The 18,462-nt window shown below is 37.5% G+C and overlaps 1 long non-coding RNA gene across 2 annotated transcripts; it reads right to left on the bottom strand.

The window, feature by feature from the left end:
- Window positions 1-408: 408 nt before the first annotated feature.
- LOC142166282 (uncharacterized) lies at window positions 409-13,839 on the bottom strand. Of its 2 annotated transcripts, none has more exons than XR_012696556.1 (3): window positions 13,287-13,839; window positions 909-4,539; window positions 409-803 (listed from the first exon to the last, which is right to left on the bottom strand). It is a non-coding gene; the product is annotated as an uncharacterized LOC142166282 (long non-coding RNA). The 2 variants fall into 2 exon arrangements; XR_012696557.1 differs by having other exon boundaries at window positions 909-2,591.
- Window positions 13,840-18,462: the final 4,623 nt, after the last annotated feature.

The following is an 18,462-nucleotide window of genomic DNA, read 5'->3' as shown; positions in this document are numbered from 1 at the left end:
CATTGCACCTTGTGTGCAGATCCAGGTAACTTGGGCCACAGTAATGGTTGCTGATTATTTCAGTCGTGGGCTTTCATTGGAGATAGCGAGGTAGCTGCCTGGCGATCGTAGTCTCGCATTTTTCCTTCCTTAACATGATGACAGCAAATAATTTTAAGTCAAATACGCGAAAAAACAATCATTCGGGATGGACTGATGTTTTAAGCGTTAATACCACACAAGAAGGGGGTGATTTGTGTGGTACCCAATTTTTGCTTAACTAAACTATAGAAGAACCTGGTTCTTCTAGGTGTTCCAACTACAACTGTTTGCGGAATAATAAATACATAAAATAAAGAACACAGAGATTTTACGTGGAAAACACCTGGCTTAAAAGGTGAAAAAACCACGACCTACTACTCAGTAGAATTTTCCCAAACTTCCACTAAAATCACTGAGCCAAAACAGCATTTACAAAAACACTTTGTAAACCTAAGGATTAACTCTAATCCCGTTGTGGCACACAGCCTCAACTGTTGCGACTGCTTCAAGTTAACTCTAACTTGAACACACTAGGCACCTAATACAATTGCTTCTATGAAAGCTGAAAGGTACAACTTTAAACCACCTACTACAATTGAACTAGAATAAAAGATAGACACAATGAAACTCTTTATGGAGCTGATTCTTCAATTTGGTTCATGTAGCTTCAGGTTTGCACACTTGAATCACACATGAACTGCTTGCAAAAAGCCATGCTATTTTGCTCCCAATTCACGTTTAACTTCTGCATTTTTGTGCAACACTTGTAATGTGAGAACATCCTGCAATTTATAGAGTTAGTAGATGAAAAAATAACTAGAGTTCTAATGCAACTCTTCCTTGGTGGAAGAGTTCTAGTTGATTTCAACTTCTAACTCCTTCCCTACCTTGGATAGTATCTCTTTGATTAAGGAGTCCTTCTCCTTATTAATTATGCAACCTTTTCGATCAAGAAATATTAAATACACCAAGTTAAGCTTATCTCCTTCGCGTGCAATCCACATGCTCGAATCTGCCCGTTTTTGTGCACCTGAGGGATGGACCTCGTTCATCCTGAGTTCCTTTGTCAATCTTCAAAACTAACCTTTACTTGGGCCAATATATTCCCCCTTTTTGATGATGACAAACTCTGTGCTTTTCATAAGCTTAGGCCCTGTTTCAACTCAGCTCAACATCAACACAATGTTAGAAATATTTTTCCTTTTTATCACTTATCATCAAGGACCAGGTATATTAGGTTATAAACATCACTTGTTTAAAGCACAACCTTTTTCCTCCTTTTGGCATCATCGAAAAGTTGCATAAAAATGTGAGATAACCAGATTTTAAAGCTTACTCAAGGCCATTGAGGCTACTTCAAATGCAATCATGGATTAATCATCATAGATCAAGCTAATAATGTTAACCATCAAAGAAATATAAACAAACAGTTAGAGAAAAAGCAGTGAATTTCATTGATGATTGATAAGATTCTACCACAAAGCATAAGAAGAAATAAAAATACTGAAAACATTAGCAAAAGAAACAAAATGTCCCGAGCTGGGTCACTGGTTTATCTATATTAGGCTAGGAGGCTTAAGGCTGGGAAGAACTAGGTGCTTGGTTTTTAACTTGGAGGAGTTTCAGCACACCTTGAAGAATGCCATCATTCTTCTCTTTTTCTCTTACCAGCTCAGTTCTGAGAGCATGTCTCTTAGTCTCCACCTCAACCATTCTCTTCTTCGGCCTTTCAATCTCAGCATCCTTAGCCCCACTCTCTTGCACCAAGGCTCTGAACTTGCTATTCACTGGTACCCTTTTGGATGAACTAGATTCTTTAGGAGTGACATTAACTTCATGATCGTAAGCAAGTAGAGTATTAACCCAAAAATGATCTATGCTTGTACTAACCTCCCACTTTTTCATAGGTACATTGAAATGTGCAAGCACAGTTGTGAGAATGAAGCCATAGGGAATGATATGAGTTTTGGTGCCATTGATAACTCTATCAAAAAGCTGGATTATAGCTTTCAGTCACTTTCTTCAGCAGGTCTGTGAGGGTTTCCTCTACAGATGAACCAGGTTCATCTCCCTAAAGAACTGTTGCACCTGCGTCTTTGGTTAAACTCACAAGAGTGGGTGAAGAATCAGCCACTCTTGTCCCCTTTCCCCTCACAGTACTCCTAGCACCCTTGCTCTCCTTTTTTCTTTTTCATTTTTACCACCAATTTTTCCAGATTCTGTAGTCTGAACACTTGCTATAGATCCTACAAATCTATTTTCCAAATTTGCAGCAACTTTAAAAATTGTCTCAGGAGAAACTTTAGAATCAGAAGATACCTGTTCAGTTTCGAAAGAACCACTTTCTTCCCCCTGAGTAGCAGACTTAAAAGAATCTAAGTAGTTTAATACAGTGAGGAGTCTTGAACGTAATTGGTTCACTTGTAACGGATAAGTTCCAAGAACTTTGATATTTTGTAGGACTCTTCTCATGATCCAAATATAGTTATTTCAAATTATGCAGAGTGTAGAAAACATACCGTGTTATCTTGATGAACTAGGTTCGTCACTGATAATTCTCTTGTGTAAGTCTAAATTTGCCAAAATAGAGAAAATATCATTAGAGATTAATGGGTCATTTTAACACATGGCACAAGAGTATACTATGGAAAGTATGAGACTGAGCAAGATTTAATCTAATTATACACAATTTACAAACTTTCTAACCAAAAAAAATTTTTTTTTTCGTTTAACCTTGAATCGTTCCTTTTAGGTGATCTTAATCATCCCTAATTTCAACCTGTTCCTCTCAAAGTGATCTCTATATAAGGCTTTTGTGATGATGTCAGCAATTTGCTTGTCAGTAGCATAAAACTCCACAATGATCAAGCCTTTCTCATAGTTGTACCTAAAAAAATAGTGTCTAACATCTATGTGCTTAGTTCTCTTATGATGAACTTGGTTTTTTGTAATACTAATAACACTAGTGTTATCACAAAAAAATAGGGATGCAACCAACATCAATTCCAAAGTCCATTAATAGTTGCTTGATCCACAACAATTGAGCACAACATGAAGCAGCAAGAACATACTCAGCTTCAGCAGTAGATAAGACAACTAAATTTTGCTTTTTATAGCCCATGACACAAGACATAAACCAAGGAAGTCTGCCATACCTGAGGTGCTCTTCCTATCCACAAGGAAACCTGCATAGTCAGCATTAGTATATCCCGCTAGGTTAAAGTTACTACCTTTTAGATACCAAAGGCAAAGGTCAGTAGTGCCTTTTAAGTATCTCAATATTCTCTTGACAGCAGCCAAGTGGGATTCCTTTGGATTTGCTTGAAATCGAGCACAAAGCCCTATACTGAAAACAATATCAGGTCTACTAATAGTAAGATACAAAAGAGAACCAATCATTCCCCTATACAACTTCTGATCAACAAATGAACCAGGTTCAACTATATCCAATTTTGTGGATGTTTCAATATGAGTGTCAATTTCTTTGGATGTTCCTTCATGTTTTTGTTACTGAGGAATAGGTTCACTCGAGGTTTGAGGATCAGTTCCTCTCTAGTCAGTTCCCCTTGTCATGTTGCCCAGGGTGGAAGAACCTGTTCCATCACCTGTTCCTTCCTGTGATGCATATTCAAGATGGACTGTGGTTTCACCATGTGAATTTCTTATCAGCCCAATCTCTTCATTATCTTGTTCTTGCCTCTTAGGAAGAATGTTAGTTTTTTCAATAAAATAACATATACACTTTTTCTACACACATAGTTCTTTTACCGTATATCTTTTAAGCTTTACTATGTGAAAAGTATCCCAAGAATACTCCCTCATCACTTTTGGGATCACACTTACCTAGGGAGTCTTTGCCATTGTTGTGCACAAAGCACTTGCATCTAAATGTCCTAAGATGGGATATATTTAGCTTTCTCCCTTTAAGTGACTCATAGGAAATCTTCTTAACAAGAGGTCTAGTCATGCAACTATTTATGATGTAGCGTGCAAAAATTTAGTAAACTTAGCATTTTCAAATTCAATTCCATGATCAGACCTAATTGATGCAAGTTGATTACCTAGTTGTTTCTGAGTTTTTCTAACAAAAGAAGTAAACATGTCAAATGCTTCATCTTTAAATGTTAAAAACAATGTCCAAGAAAACCTAGAGTAATCATCAACAAGCACCATCACATATCTTTTACCACATCTACTTATTATTCTCATGGAACCACATAGATCCATATGGACCAGTTCCATTGTTCTGGTGGTGCTTACCTCTTTCTTGCATTTAAAAGAGGATCTTACCTGCTTCCCCCTTGTACAAGCCTCACAAACTTTGTCTTCCTTGAACTTGATGTTAGATAGCCCTATCACCAGATCCTTGGAGACTAATTTGTTGAGTTGACTCATACTTGCATATCCAAGTCTCTTGTGCCAAAGGAGATGATCATTGCCCAACACACTTAAGCAAGTGAGTTCATTTTCTGAAAGTGTGGACAAATCTACAATGTATGTATTGTTTACTCTTTTTCCCTGCAAAATAATCTTGTTAGTGGTAAGATTAATCACAAAACATTTGGTAGAGATGAATGCTACCAAGTTACCTCTATCACACAATAGTGATTGTCTTATTAGGCTGTATTTTAGGCCATCTATCAAGTAGACATTCTCAATAGAGTGAGAATCAGTCTTACCTACCTTTCCAACCCCAATGATCTCACCTTTATTCCCATTTCCAAAGGAGACATTACCTCCTTTGAGGTCCTCAAGTGAAATGAATTGGTTCTTGCTTCCTGTCATATGCTTTGAGCAGCCACTATCCATGTACTATATTTGGCTGCTCCCCTTCACTTGGACCCGTAAAAGAAAATCAGGGGTTAGTCTTAGGAACCCAAACTAGTTTTTGTCCCTTTCTATAGGAAAAGGGTGAATTAAATTATTTTTAGCCCAACCTGGCAGCCTATTTTTTTCCCTTGAACAAATTCTTTATTCTTTTGACTAGCCTTTTCTTTTGCAATACATTCAGATTTATAGTGACCAGTTTTACAATAGTGTCTGCAAATTATGTTGTCAGGAAGTGTGAGGTACTTGCTTTTGGGATCCCACTTAGGTGCAGGGGTCCCGTAGCCAAGTCCTCTCTTATTGCTACTATCGTTTTCATATAGCCATGAAAGTGCATCGAAGGACCTATTCCATTTACAGGTTCTGTCTAGCTCATGCTTATCCTTGTTTAGATCGTCCTTAAGGACTCTTATCTGCTCATCTCTTTTGTACAACTCATTTTTTATTTTTCCTACATTTTTTTCTAAAGTGAGTTGTGTGTGATCAGCTTTCTTTTTACCAGTTCCTAATTTCAATTTTAAATTTTCAGATTTAAGCTCTAGGATAGTGGTGTCAAGTTCATGAACCTGGTTCTTTAACTCAGTATTTTTACTTTCACTTTCACTAGCCCTAAGTTCCAGATTTTTGCATTTAGCTTTCAAAATCACACACTCCTTAGACAGTTGTTCCTTTTCATTGTTTAGATCCTCAGATTCATCAATGAAATCCAGGAGTAACTCAGATAGCCTTTCTTTAGACAGAAATTTAATCTTGTCTTTGAGATGAATTATACTTACCTCAGATTCCTCATCGGATTCTCTAATTGCCATAAATGCTTGTTCATCTCCATCTTCACCTTCTGAGTCCTTATCTGAGCTTTCTCCCCAGGCAGCAACCATAGCCTTTGTTGATCCTTTGTTCTTCTTGGGTTGAATCTGTTCCTTCTTCCTATTCCTTCATTCAGCTCTTTCCTTCTTCCATTCAATTTCCCATTGAGGGCAGTTTTTGATGTGGTGATCAATCTTCCCACACTTGTAACACCCCTCATTGGTTTGTTTTTCCGGAACCCTTGGTTTGTTGTAGCTTCCACTTCTTGAAGGACCCTTTCCTCTCATTAGGTACTTCTTGAAGCCCTTTGTGATCATGGTCATTTCATCCTCCTCTAGATCAGCACCTTTAGTGATTCTGAATGCCAGACTCCTTTCCTTCTTGGGTGCATCCATCTTCATGGTTTGCCTTCAAAGTTCATAGGCAGTGAGATTTCCAATTAGCTCATCCAACTTAAGAGTGGCAGTATTCTTTGATTCCTGAATGGCAGCGATTTTGCTTTCCCAAGTGACTGGCAGAACCCTTGTCAAAATTTTCTCAACTTTGTCCACTTCAAGAATAACCCTTCCAAGAGACTTAAGTTCATTTGTCAGTGTGGTGAACCTTGTATACATCTCCTGGATGGTTTCCCCTTCCTCCATGGTGAAATTCTTATATTGAGAATACAGTAGTGTCCCTCTAGACCTCTTCACTTGAGGTGTTCCTTAATGAGCCACTTGCAAAGTATCCCAGATTTCCTTAGCAGTGGTACAACTTTGAATTCTATTGTACTCGTCTGGACCAAGTCCACACACAAGCCATTTCTTGGCCTTAGCATTCTTTCCCATTTTTTCTCAAGTCCTCAGCATTACAGTCAGCTCTTGTTTTTGGCACATCTACTCCTTCAGCATTCTTCTTCATGGTAGTTAATGGACCATCAGTGACAATGTCCCATAGCTGATAGTCTTCTCCGATAATGTGATCTCTCATCATATTTTTCCACCAAGAATAGTACTGACCATTAAAGAGTGGAGGCCTATCAGTGGATTGCCCTTCCTAGTTTCCAGGTAGTGCACTCATCTTGATCCGTTCCTAACGTGTTAGCCTCTTCAAGGATAACCTGGCTCTGATACCAATTGATGTTTTAAGCATCAATACCACACAAGAGGGGGAGTGATTTGTGTGGTACCCAATTTTTGCTTAACTGAACTATAGAAGAACCTGTTTCTTCTAGGTGTTCCAACTACTACTGTTTGCGGAATAATAAATACAGAAAATAAAGAACACAGAGATTTTACGTGGAAAACACCTGGCTCAAAAGTTGAGAAAACCATGACCTACTACTCAGTAGGATTTTCCCAAACTTCCACTAAAATCACTGAGCCAAAACAGCATTTACAAAAATACTTTGTAAACCTAAGGACTAACTCTAATCTCGTTGTGGCACACAGCCTCAACTGTTGCGACAACTTCAAGTTAACTCTAACTTGAACACTCTAGGTACCTAATACAATTATTTCTATGAAAGCTGAAAGGTACAACTTTAAACCACCTACTACAATTGAACTAGAATAAAAGATAGACACAATAAAACTCTTTATAGAGCTGGTTCTTCAATCTGGTTCATGTAGCTTCAGGTTTGCACACTTGAATCACACACAAACTGCTTGCAAAAAGTCATGCTATTTTGCTCCCAATTCACGTTTAACTTCTGCCTTTTTGTGCAACACTTGTAATGTGAGAACATCCTGCAATTTATAGAGTTAGTAGATGAAGAAATAACTAGAGTTCTGATGCAACTCTTCCTTGGTGGAAGAGTTCTAGTTGATTTCAACTTCTAACTCCTTCCCTATCTTGGATAGTGTTCTCTTTGATTAAAGAGTCCTTCTCCTTATCAATTATGCAACCTTTTCGATCAGGAAATTTTAAATACACCAAGTTAAGCTTATCTCCTTCACGTTCAACCCACATGCTCGAATCTTCCCGTTTTTGTGCACCTGAGGGATGGACCTGGTTCATCCTGAGTTCATTTGTCAATCTTCAAAACTAACCTTTACTTAGGCCAACAGTAGTATTTTTCTCATGATTTGTGACACCCAAGGTTGGGCTTGTATTTTGCGCTTTATTTTGATTTTTACTTTATATCTTTTTATTAGGTTTCAGTTGAAAACATGGTTTTACTTAAGTTTTAAATGAAATATGGGTTATTTGGAAAGGAGTTGGCTGGCCTAGTTTCACGATAGGCGCCATCACGACCGAGTTAGTTTGGGGTCGTAACAAGTTGGTATCAGAGCCTAGGTTACAGAGGTCTCACGAGTCATGAGCAGGTTTAGTAGAGTCTTGCAGATCGGTACGGAGACGTCTGTACTTATCTTCGGGAGGCTGCAGAACCTTTAGGAAAAACTTCAAATTCTTGAATTCTTGTCGTGCGAATCTGTTGATTCTGGTACTAATCTTCTGTTATTCTATTCTCTCACAGATGGTGAGGACACATGCTACCAGTCAGGACGGACGACCACCAATACTACTAGTTGGGGCCACTAGAGGCTGAGGTCGCGGTTAAGGCCGTGGTAGGGGCAGGGGTGTAGTTCGCACCGCAGCTAGGGCAGCACCTGCAGATCCACCAGCCGCCCCAGTTCATGGTAAGGCTCCAGCTGGGAATGCTCCAGCAGTACCAGCTCAGGCACCAACTGCGCCTATTGTTATTCTGGGTCTTCAGGAGACCTTGGCTCAAATTCTGACCGTGTGCACCAGTCTTGCTCAGGCGGTCGCAGTTTCTACTACAACAGCTACTTCTCAGGCCAAGGGAGACACTCAGACTCCCGCCGCCCTTACACCCGAGCAGGTTGCTCAGGGACTTCAGACACAGAAGGCACCGCCAGCCCAGCTGGTTGTACCTTCTCAAGATTATGTGGTTCCAGTTATGCCTGATGACGAGCAACGTCGATTGGAGAGATTTCACAGACTTCACCCTCCGACTTTCAGTGGTACAGAGGGCGAGGATGCCTAGGGTTTCTTGGACAAGTGTCAAAGGATTCTACATACAACTGTGAGCATGTAATTTTTGTCCTATGTGAAATACTCCCACAAAAATAAAGAAAATAGATTTTTCCAAATTATTTGCAACTTTGTAGGATTTTTTATTAATTGTTTGCATTTTTGTGCACGTTTAATTCTGTCAAAATCATGAAAAATGCCCGAAAAATGTCAAAAATACCACGCATTGCATATTAGATTTTATGTTCTTATTTTTTAGGATTAATTGTTTAATTAATTGCATTATTAAAATAAAATCACAAAAAAATATTGCTCATTTTTACATTTTAGCTTTAATTTTGGATTAGTAATTTTTTCTTTTTAATTTAGGGTCAATTAACTTTTGTAAATGTTATAATTAGATAATTAGCTTAATTTTTGCAAATTAGATTAATTTAGGATTTTAATTAATTAAAGAAAAAGAAAAAAAGGGAAAAACAAAGAAAAGAAAGTAGGAAAAATGTTTGGCCTTGTTTATTCAAAATTGGGGCAATCCTTAAATTGGCCCCAATTAATTAACTCAAATCAAAATTCGTCCAAAACCCAGCCCAATTCCCTTTAATACCCGGTCCAACTCGCCCTTTAACATCAAACGGCATCGTTTTAGTAACGCTAATCCTAGTCATTGATCTCATTTGATCGGACGGACATGAACTGATCCCTCACCTCCCTTAAAACTGTCCGAAGACAGATCCCCCCAAACCCTAATCCCATTTTCACTCTTCATTTCCCTGTCTCTAAGCCATCGAACCCTATCCGCCCTCTCACCCCCTCGCAGGCTCCGCCCTTCTCCGCCGCCCGGAAATCGCCCTACGATGGCGGAGCTTCACCAAATTACCCCAAATTCACCCTCTACAATCCTGAGCCTGTCATCTACACCATCCAACTATCAGTCTCTCCCAAATCATCACCCAAAACCTCAAATCTCAAATTCGAAAATCACACCTTAAACCTTAGGTCCTCCAAACTCCACCAAATTAACACCCCACAACCATCTTTATCTCCTCTTCCCATATATCCCAACCGTTTCTTTCAATTAAGTTTAGAAATTCTCGAATTTTAGATCTAAGAGCCTAACCCTAGTTTTTCTGTTTTTCTGATTTCCGGTCAATTTTGGTATGTTTGAACCCAAAACTTTCATTAGTCGACTGTTCTTGTTAAGAACAGTCGATTAATGTTAGTTCAAGTTCATTTCAACCCATTGAAGCTTGTCCGAGTCCTTGACTGGTCCGAATTTGAAGCGAGTTCTGGTAATTTCTTTTCCATTCCTTTCTCCTTTTCTCTTTTGATTATCCCTTTCATCTTCTTTCTTCTTTTTAGCCGCATGTTTAGGTTTGCAATTTTAGGTTTTCTTTTCTTTTGTTCATGACTATTTTGTTTGTTTATTTGGCATCTGTTTATTAGATTAATCAAAGCATGTTAGGATTTCATCATCTGAACATTAATTTCAATCAGAATAGGTTTGGTTTAATTAGGTCTAATCTTTGTAGGGTTTTGATAAATCGGCTATTCTGTTTTTTCTTTTATAATTATTTGTTTTAGTTCAAAGTCGATTAGAATGATTCTGAAAGTTAATTAACAGTCCACTTGGTTGATTTCTGATTAGCTATTAAAAAATAGTTTAGTTGCTTAATTTGTTGATTTGAAAACTGATTATGATAATCTTTAGGTTTAAATTACATCATTTCAACTCTATTTGTCATTTGAATCTGAACTTTGATTCCTTTTGTCCTGGTCCTTGTTTTCCTTGATTTGTAACTCACCAGAGCTTATAGGGGCCTAATTAAACTAAAAAGTGACTTAGGAGGATTTCAGAACTTTAGAAAATAAATATCTAAAAGAAGAAAGTTCTAGAAATATACCAGTTTTCCAAAATTGGTTTTAAAAGATGCTGAAAAATGGACAGCTGGACATTTGTTCTCTATCACTATGTTGTACTATCCAAGAATTAGGGTAGAATATTCTTTGATGCCATTTTGGATATACATTCTATAAAATAAAAGAAAACCTGCACTCACACACACACAGATTAATGAGTATATTTGCACCTAAAATTTCAGAATACAAAAAGGGTTTTCTAAAACTTTCCTCTTGGCTAAGAACATAGGTTCTATGATTCAAATCCTAGGCCGATTCTCTTTGACTGCTCTGATTTTGAAGTCTAAGGGTTGTTTTCTTTGGTTTCTGGGCTAGTTTTCTCCTGATACTCGATTTTTCTGGAAATTGGCCAGCCTTTTCTTGGTTTTTTGGGATTTGTTTTCTACTGCTGTTGTTTGCTCTTGACTGCTGATTCCATCTCTAGATCTTCAACTATCAGTCTCCTTTATTCTTTGATGTTTTCACTATTTAAGGTACTAATTCCAGATCCCCTATGTAACTGCTTTGTTTGATAGATTATAAAAATATCAGAATTTGCAACGTTATTTGTAGTAAATGAATGTTTCTTCATGTGTTAGTTGATTAAACTGTTCTAAAACTTAGCTAATTTTATTGTGTGAGCTTAAAAATGTGAATGTACTAGCATGAACACTTGTTTGATCAGCTAATATTTGTAGTCCTCTCTTAAAACATGACCAAAGTATGAATTTACTTAGTTAAAATTTCATACTGATTTTAAAACTTTGGTCACTTAAGTTGTTGTTCGTTCCTCCTCTGCTCACAAATAATTCTAGTGTAATGTTTGTTGGAGGTCATGTGGCCTATAGGCTGTAACTTATAGATTTGGGCACTAATTGGCCAAATCAGCATGTGTCAAAGCCCAAAAACTGGATTTCCTTGTTGTCATTGTACTGAAATTGAGGGCCTCATATCAGCTGTCACACCTCCTTTTTACACACCCGAGGGTATATAAGGGAGTTTTTCCACTTTAAGTGACATTATTCGAAATGGGATTATTTATTTATCAGAATCGTCACTTGGGATAGTTTATTTGGTATCCCAAGTCACCGGTTTATTTTAAATCCCAAATCGAGGATTTTTTTTTTATTTTTTAAAGTCTACGAACCAGAAATTCTAGATAAGGAATTCTGTTAACCCGGGAGAAGGTGTTAGGCATTTCCGGGTTCTGTGGTTCTAGCACGGTCGCTTAAACTATTAAAATTTGTCTATTATCTGATTTATTACATGTTTTATCCTATTGTACATTTTTAGCTATTAAACGCTTTTAAATATTTTAAAACGCTTTTAGGAAGATTCAACGTCATTTAAAACATGCCTTGAACCACGCCACATGAAATGCACCCGCGATTCGCGACACGTTCTATTTAACATTGCTAAGAATTGAAATTGGGTCACATGAAATATACACCCGAATTTAGCAACCAAAGAAAATCAATTTAAAGAATGCGTCTAAAGCAACTACGAAGGTTCAAATTAATAATAACGTGTGCGAGGGCCATGGAAAATTTAATTGATGGCACACCCCGATTTTAAAAGGTTTGAATCGGTTTCGTGACGGCCATGGGTTATTTAATGGAAAATGGCACACCTTAAATTTTCTATAAGAACCAACTAGTTTTATGAGGGCCATGCACTTAGGGATTTTATTTGGCATGGCACACCTCAAACTTTTTCTATGAGTGTTAGTTCTTGAATCTAATTCTATGAGGGCCATGGATTATAAATTTTGTTTGGCATGGCACGCCTCAATTTATTTTAAAAGATTTGTACTCAATTAAAGAAACCTATGGAAGTTCATGAATTGTTCTTCCTTTTTATTATACGCCAAAAATCGCAAAAAGCAACCTACTTCAGTCACCAAATTTAGCCTTCTTTAACCTATTTTAGTCATCAGATATAGCCTTATTCCCACTCAATTATGATGGAGACTTTGACGTAATAAGCATAAGAACTTGATTTACCACTAAAACTATTGAGATTTTTCTTAATACATGGTCAAAGAGTCAAAGAACTTGAAATCAAAGTAGTACCGGTCTACAGTCATTCCTTCTTGACTTGTAATTGCTCTAAATGCAACAACATGGGAATGTGTTCTTACAATAAACTCCTAAAGCTTGAGGCAAACAATATTTTTTGACTGAAATAATTTGAGATGAAGGTCAAGTGTCGAACAAACCAAGCAAGGAGGAGGCAGTACTAAGATCATAGAGCAAATCAGAGAAAGAGAAGTCCATGAAGCCAAAACAAATCAGAGAGAAAAACTTCAAACATGAGCTCATTTCATTTGAAATAATTTACCTACAAACCAGAACAACTGAAGCACGCTAGTGTCTGAGCTTTCCACATCAACTATAACTATTATTTTCGGTAAATTCAAAAATCAACATCATTTCTAATTGGCAAACTTTGACAGAATATAAACTGAATTAAACCAGACCAAGGAGATTATCACGCAAGCAGAATAGCATAGAGAAACATTTCGGATTTAATCTTAAAGTAAGCACTTCAACTGTTAATCAAATCGACACATAGTGAATTTTAAATGCTCAAATTAACATCTTTGAGTTATAGCTTCAAGTCATAATCAGATTCACACTAAGGGGACAGATTTTATACAAAATCTGAGCAAAACAAACGTCATACAAGATCTCGAGTAGATCGACAACTCATTTTTCATTGAAGAACATTTAAGTACATTCGGAGTTTTATGTGTTTACCTTTCTGCTAGAATAAACGAACAACAAACGCCATATGAAAGCGGAAAGTGAAAGTCGGCTTTCATCCACGAATTTAGCATAACAAATCGCAAAACAAGCACTTATCATAGCTCCAAAATCACTCGGATTTCCAAAAATTGCAGCAGAAGAAACAGGAAAAAAACTGGACCAGATTTGAAACTCTTTTGTCGTTCAATTTTTTTTTTACTTTTTCTTTGCTTTTTAAACTCTTGAAATTCCCAGATTCCCGAATTTTGTAGGCCCATTTTATCGTGTGTGAGTGTGTCTTTTAAATGAGAATCAAGGGAAGGGGAGAGGCCTCCTCATTTTAGAAGATGAAGAGGAGAAGAAGAGGCTGCTTTTGGGTCTTTCATTTCTTGGTGAGATCCGCCATTTTTTGTCTCTCCTGTTCTTCGTTTCCTTCAGATGGGAGAGAGAGTCCTGTTGTCTTGTTCAAGATGAGGAAAAATAGAAGCAACACTAAAAATGGGAGCTGGGTTGCTAGATCCGTCGCTTTTGGTTGTAGGGTCAGTTTTTTAGATTTTTTCTCCAGCTTAGGTCTAGCTGTTTTAGGTCTATTAGGAAGGGGTTTTAAGGAGGGGAGTTGGGCCGGTCCGGGTCAGGTGGGTTTGGGCTTGGGTCAAGGGAAGTTTTGGATCAGATCTGGGCTGGATGAGAATTGGCCCAATTTCACAAGACAAACCTTTTTTTCAATTCTTTCTTTTATTTTCTAATTTTTCCTTTTCTTTTAATTAAAATCCTACAAATTAAAAGTCCTAAATGATCCAAAAGTGTAAAATTAAGCTAATTATCTAATTATAAAAATTATAAACAATACTTAATTCTAAATTAAAAGAGAAAAATCGATAAGCTAAAAATTAAAAGACAAAAAATGTAAAAAAGAGCTATTTTTTGTGATTTTCGAATTTCTATAAAACACATAATTACATGTTAATTCTAAAAAAGTAAAAACAAATCCTAAATGCAATGCATGATATTTTGGTATTTTTTCATGATTAAAATAAAAATTAAACGTGCACAAAAATGCAAACAATTAATAAAAATCCTACAAAATCCTATAAAATAGCAAATAATTGAAAAAAATCTATTTCCTTTGATTTTATAGGAGCAATTCATATAGGGCAAAAATCACGTGCTCACAGCTGCCCTCTTTGCTCGGAAACATGAAGGGTTTTCGGGCAAAGATAAAATGAGCAATTACGAGTGATTTTTGCCCGTTTGGAAATTCCATGATAAGCATCTTTTGAAAAATCTGACTGAACCTTGCTTTGGAGGTTGCCTACATATCCTTAGCTATAAAGGAATCAGGTTAGTGTAATTCTGGAAGTTTCGGTAGCTGGGACTTCCAGGAAGCTGTGATTTCACTGTTGTTGCTGCTGTTTCTGCTTGCTGAGCTCCTTATAACACCAAAAAGAAATATAAGAAGCTAAATTAGCTAAGCCTATCAACTACGAGTTACAAGATTCCTATCTATAAATCTTCTGAAGCTTGATCTTAAGTCTTGGCTGGTTCTTACTGCAGACTCTAATCTGAATCTTGATGCTCGTCAGCTGTAACCGCTGGTTCATTCTTCAGCGTTGGATCAAGGCGGGACATGCGAAGCTTGTGACTTCAATCATATCTTGAGCAGTCCACATCTTTCTTCGTTTCAGCATTTTAAATTCACTTCTTTTTGTTCTTTTTCTTCTTTTCTTTACTTTGGATTTAGACTCATTCTTTTAGTTGTCTCGAACCCTGTGCCTCGAGGTAAAACCTGTTCAGACACCAAAACAAACAAACGAATGAAATTTTTCTGCCCCATTTTTCACTAGGAAACTTTCGTGAGTTATTTGTAACAAAATTCTAAACTACTTCTTTATTGAAAGCAATAAAAGTAGGATTGTGTATCCTTGAGAAAAAGGGATTAGGGGGGTGGAGCCCTATATCTATACTAAAAGTCAACTAGGGAGTGGAGACCCTATGTTGGCAAAAGGCGACTAGGGAGTGGAGACCCTATCTCTAAAATAATCTCAACTAGGGAGCGGAGACCCTATGTTGGCAAAAGGCAACTAGGGAATGGAGACTCTATGTCTAAAAATAAAATCAACTAGGGAGTGGAGATCCTATTTCTAAAATAATCTCAACTAGGGAGTGGAGACCCTATGTTGGCAAAAGGCGACTAGGGAGTGGAGACCCTATGTCTAAAATAATCTCAACTAGGGAGCGGAGACCCTATATTGGCAAAAGGCGACTAGGGAGTGGAGACCCTATGTCTAAAATAATCTCAACTAGGGAGTGGAAATCCTATGTTGGCAAAAGGCGACTAGGGAGTGGAGACCCTATGTCTAAAATAATCTCAACTAGGAAGTGGAGACCCTATGTTGAAAAAGCGTAAAAGTAGAGATTGGGGGTCCTAAGCTACCATTTTTTTTTTGAATTTTTCTTCTTATCTCTTTTTTTTTCATTTTTTTCATAGAATGAGTAAATGCGGGAAAGAATTTTGGAGGGGACTTCCCTTTATGGATTGCTGCTGCAAAGCTGTTTCTAGCCCTTGCGCAGTTTCTCTTTGGTTGCACCTACTTTTTGCAAGGTTACTTTGGATTGCACTAGTTTCATGTTTTCAAACAAAGAACAATTGTTAGTTTGAAATGGTGGTTGGTTTTGTGGCCTTGATTATTTCAATCACTTGATCTCGGTCTTTTCAACTGCAACTGGTTGCTTCCTGAATACCGACTGCATTTCTGACCCTGGAGAAACTCTGGTTTATTTTTTTTCCAGATTTTGCCATGACGGCTGGTCGGTGGAACTCAACCTTTTCGACTTTATTTTGCCTTCGTAGGCCTTTCCTTTCTGACTTCTTTTCTTTATTTCTTTCTTTTTTCTTCTTTTTTTAATTTCGGAGCATTGGGGAACTTTTGGCTCCTCAAACTTTGCTGCAACGGCTAGTCGCACGGGACTTGACCTTTTCCAACTTTGTGTTGCCTTCGTAGGCCTTTCATTTCTGGCATCTTTCTCCCAACTTCAAATTCAGAGCATTTGGGATACCTTGCCTTTTTTTTCTCAACTCTTTGCCGAGACGGTTAGCCACGTGGGACTCAACCTTTTCAACTTTATTTGCCTTTATAGGCGCTCCATTTGATTTTCTCTTTCCAAGAGTTTTGATTTCAAAGTATCGGCCGCTAGGGCTAGTCGGGGTCGACTTGATGCCCGTGATGAGGCTGGGTGCCTTTCTTCACATTAGCTCGCACTAAATGAGAACCCTGTAAATCAGTCTTGCCATCCTTTATTAGTCTTAGTTTCAGAACAATGTTAGACCGAAAGGGATTCAAAGAAAACAAACAATGGAATGGAGAATGAGTTTAAAACAAGAAGTGTCCCTTTCGGGGAAAGGAAAGAAGGACTTATTTGGAGTACATGCGGACTTCAATGAACATGACATGCCTTTTGGACTGGATGCCTGATCTGTGTAAACCGTCCGACTCTCAAAAATTCATCACAATTTTTGCCTCAAAATCGAGAAACCTTGCTAGGACTCTGTCGATGCCGATGGATGTGAGGATCCTCTTTTCGATCAGGGGCGCCCTTTGCGGGTTTTCACGAGCTGACCTCTCTCATTTATCTTCTCACCATCGCCTTATAGTGCTCTTTGCGAGTTTTCACTAACAAGACTCTCTCATTTTGATTTCTTTGCTTACTGTCGCCTCACGGTGCCCGTGTGAGTTTTCACCAACAAGACTCTCTCGTTGTATTTCTCTCATTTTGACTGTATCGGATCCAAGCAACTGTATTCTTCGGTCCTTGAACATTCTCACCGATTGATCGGAAGGACTTGAACAAGGTTTGGGTAAAAATAAGGATTTGGATTGAGTTACAACTTTGGAACCTTTTGGCTGGGATCGTCGTCGAACCATTATAACATCTGCCCTAGTTTCACTTTTTGGGGGACTTTGGATTTTTATTTTGGTGTGACTGAACCCCAGAAAGGCTGCCTACGTATCCTTTCGGAATCAAGTCGAACGTGTCCAGGGAATTTTATTTTTTATTTTCTTTTGTTTTTCTTCTGTTTTGGTTTCTTTTCTCTTTCTTTTCCTTTTCTTTTTCCTCTTTTTTTTTCATTTTAATTGCTTTGTCTTTTCTTCCCCTTTTTTTGTATCTTTCTTTTTCTTCTCCTTTTTCATTTTTTTTTCATCTCATTTTTTTTTCAATTTTTTATTTTTTCAATAATACTTTCAGGTTCCAAAAAGGGTAATCAAAGAAGAGTAACCGGCTCAAAGGGTTTGCAAAGGGTTAAGTGTTTGGATAGTGAGAAAGAAAGCCTTATTCATCCTAACCGGAAAACATTAATGCTATATAGAGGATCCAACAAAGTACCTTTTGACTGCATTTGCATTGGTAGTTATTTCAAGGACATTTCCTTCAATGTGTCTCGAATACAATACACTCTTTTGGCAGTACTCTTGTTGTAATGTTTGGACCTTAATCTGAAACCAATTTTCCTTCAGATGTTCCGAGTCTTTGTTTTGTTTCCTTAAACTTATCTTCATTGCATTCTGATTCTTGATCATTATTTCGAAGTCTAACAGCGGTTTAAGATCTGGGCATGAAGTCCGCAAGCATGTCATGTTATTGAAATCTGCATTTAACAGAACTAAAAAGAGAATAAGAAAAATGACAAGATTAAGAAAAGAGATGTTGCTGGACAATGAAATATTGATTTCATTTGATTTGTGATTTTTGATTTTTTTCAGTTTCAATTTTTTTTCTTTTTTTCTTCAATTTTTTGAAGATAGAAGGGTTTACATCAAAAAGTAAGACAATAAGAAAAAACATCCGGAACACACCCTGAGATAACTCGGACGCAGAAAGGATAGCAATACTGGCTACTAAGACTCTCGTCTGATGGGGAACTTTCATGCTTGGCAACCATTTTTTGGCTTTTCTTCTATCTCGGCGATGGCTGCAACGACCTTCAGTGCCGGATCAAATTCCTCAGGTTCACAAATCATTTCGACTATTGGCCCGATGTTGTGGGTAGGCAACAGATTGTTCATCATATCAGGAGATTCTTCATCCCGAAAAATGACTCTTTCAACTTCAATCAAATCTTCAACTGCCCTTTTGAGAGTCTAACAGTCCTTCATACTATTTCCCACTGCTCCAGAGTGGTACTCACATC

Source organism: Nicotiana tabacum, chromosome 11 (assembly GCF_000715075.1).
Source record: "Nicotiana tabacum cultivar K326 chromosome 11, ASM71507v2, whole genome shotgun sequence".
Taxonomy (NCBI): domain Eukaryota; kingdom Viridiplantae; phylum Streptophyta; class Magnoliopsida; order Solanales; family Solanaceae; genus Nicotiana; species Nicotiana tabacum.
Note: the sequence above shows the minus strand (reverse complement) of the source record. Positions and strands in the feature narration are given on the sequence as shown.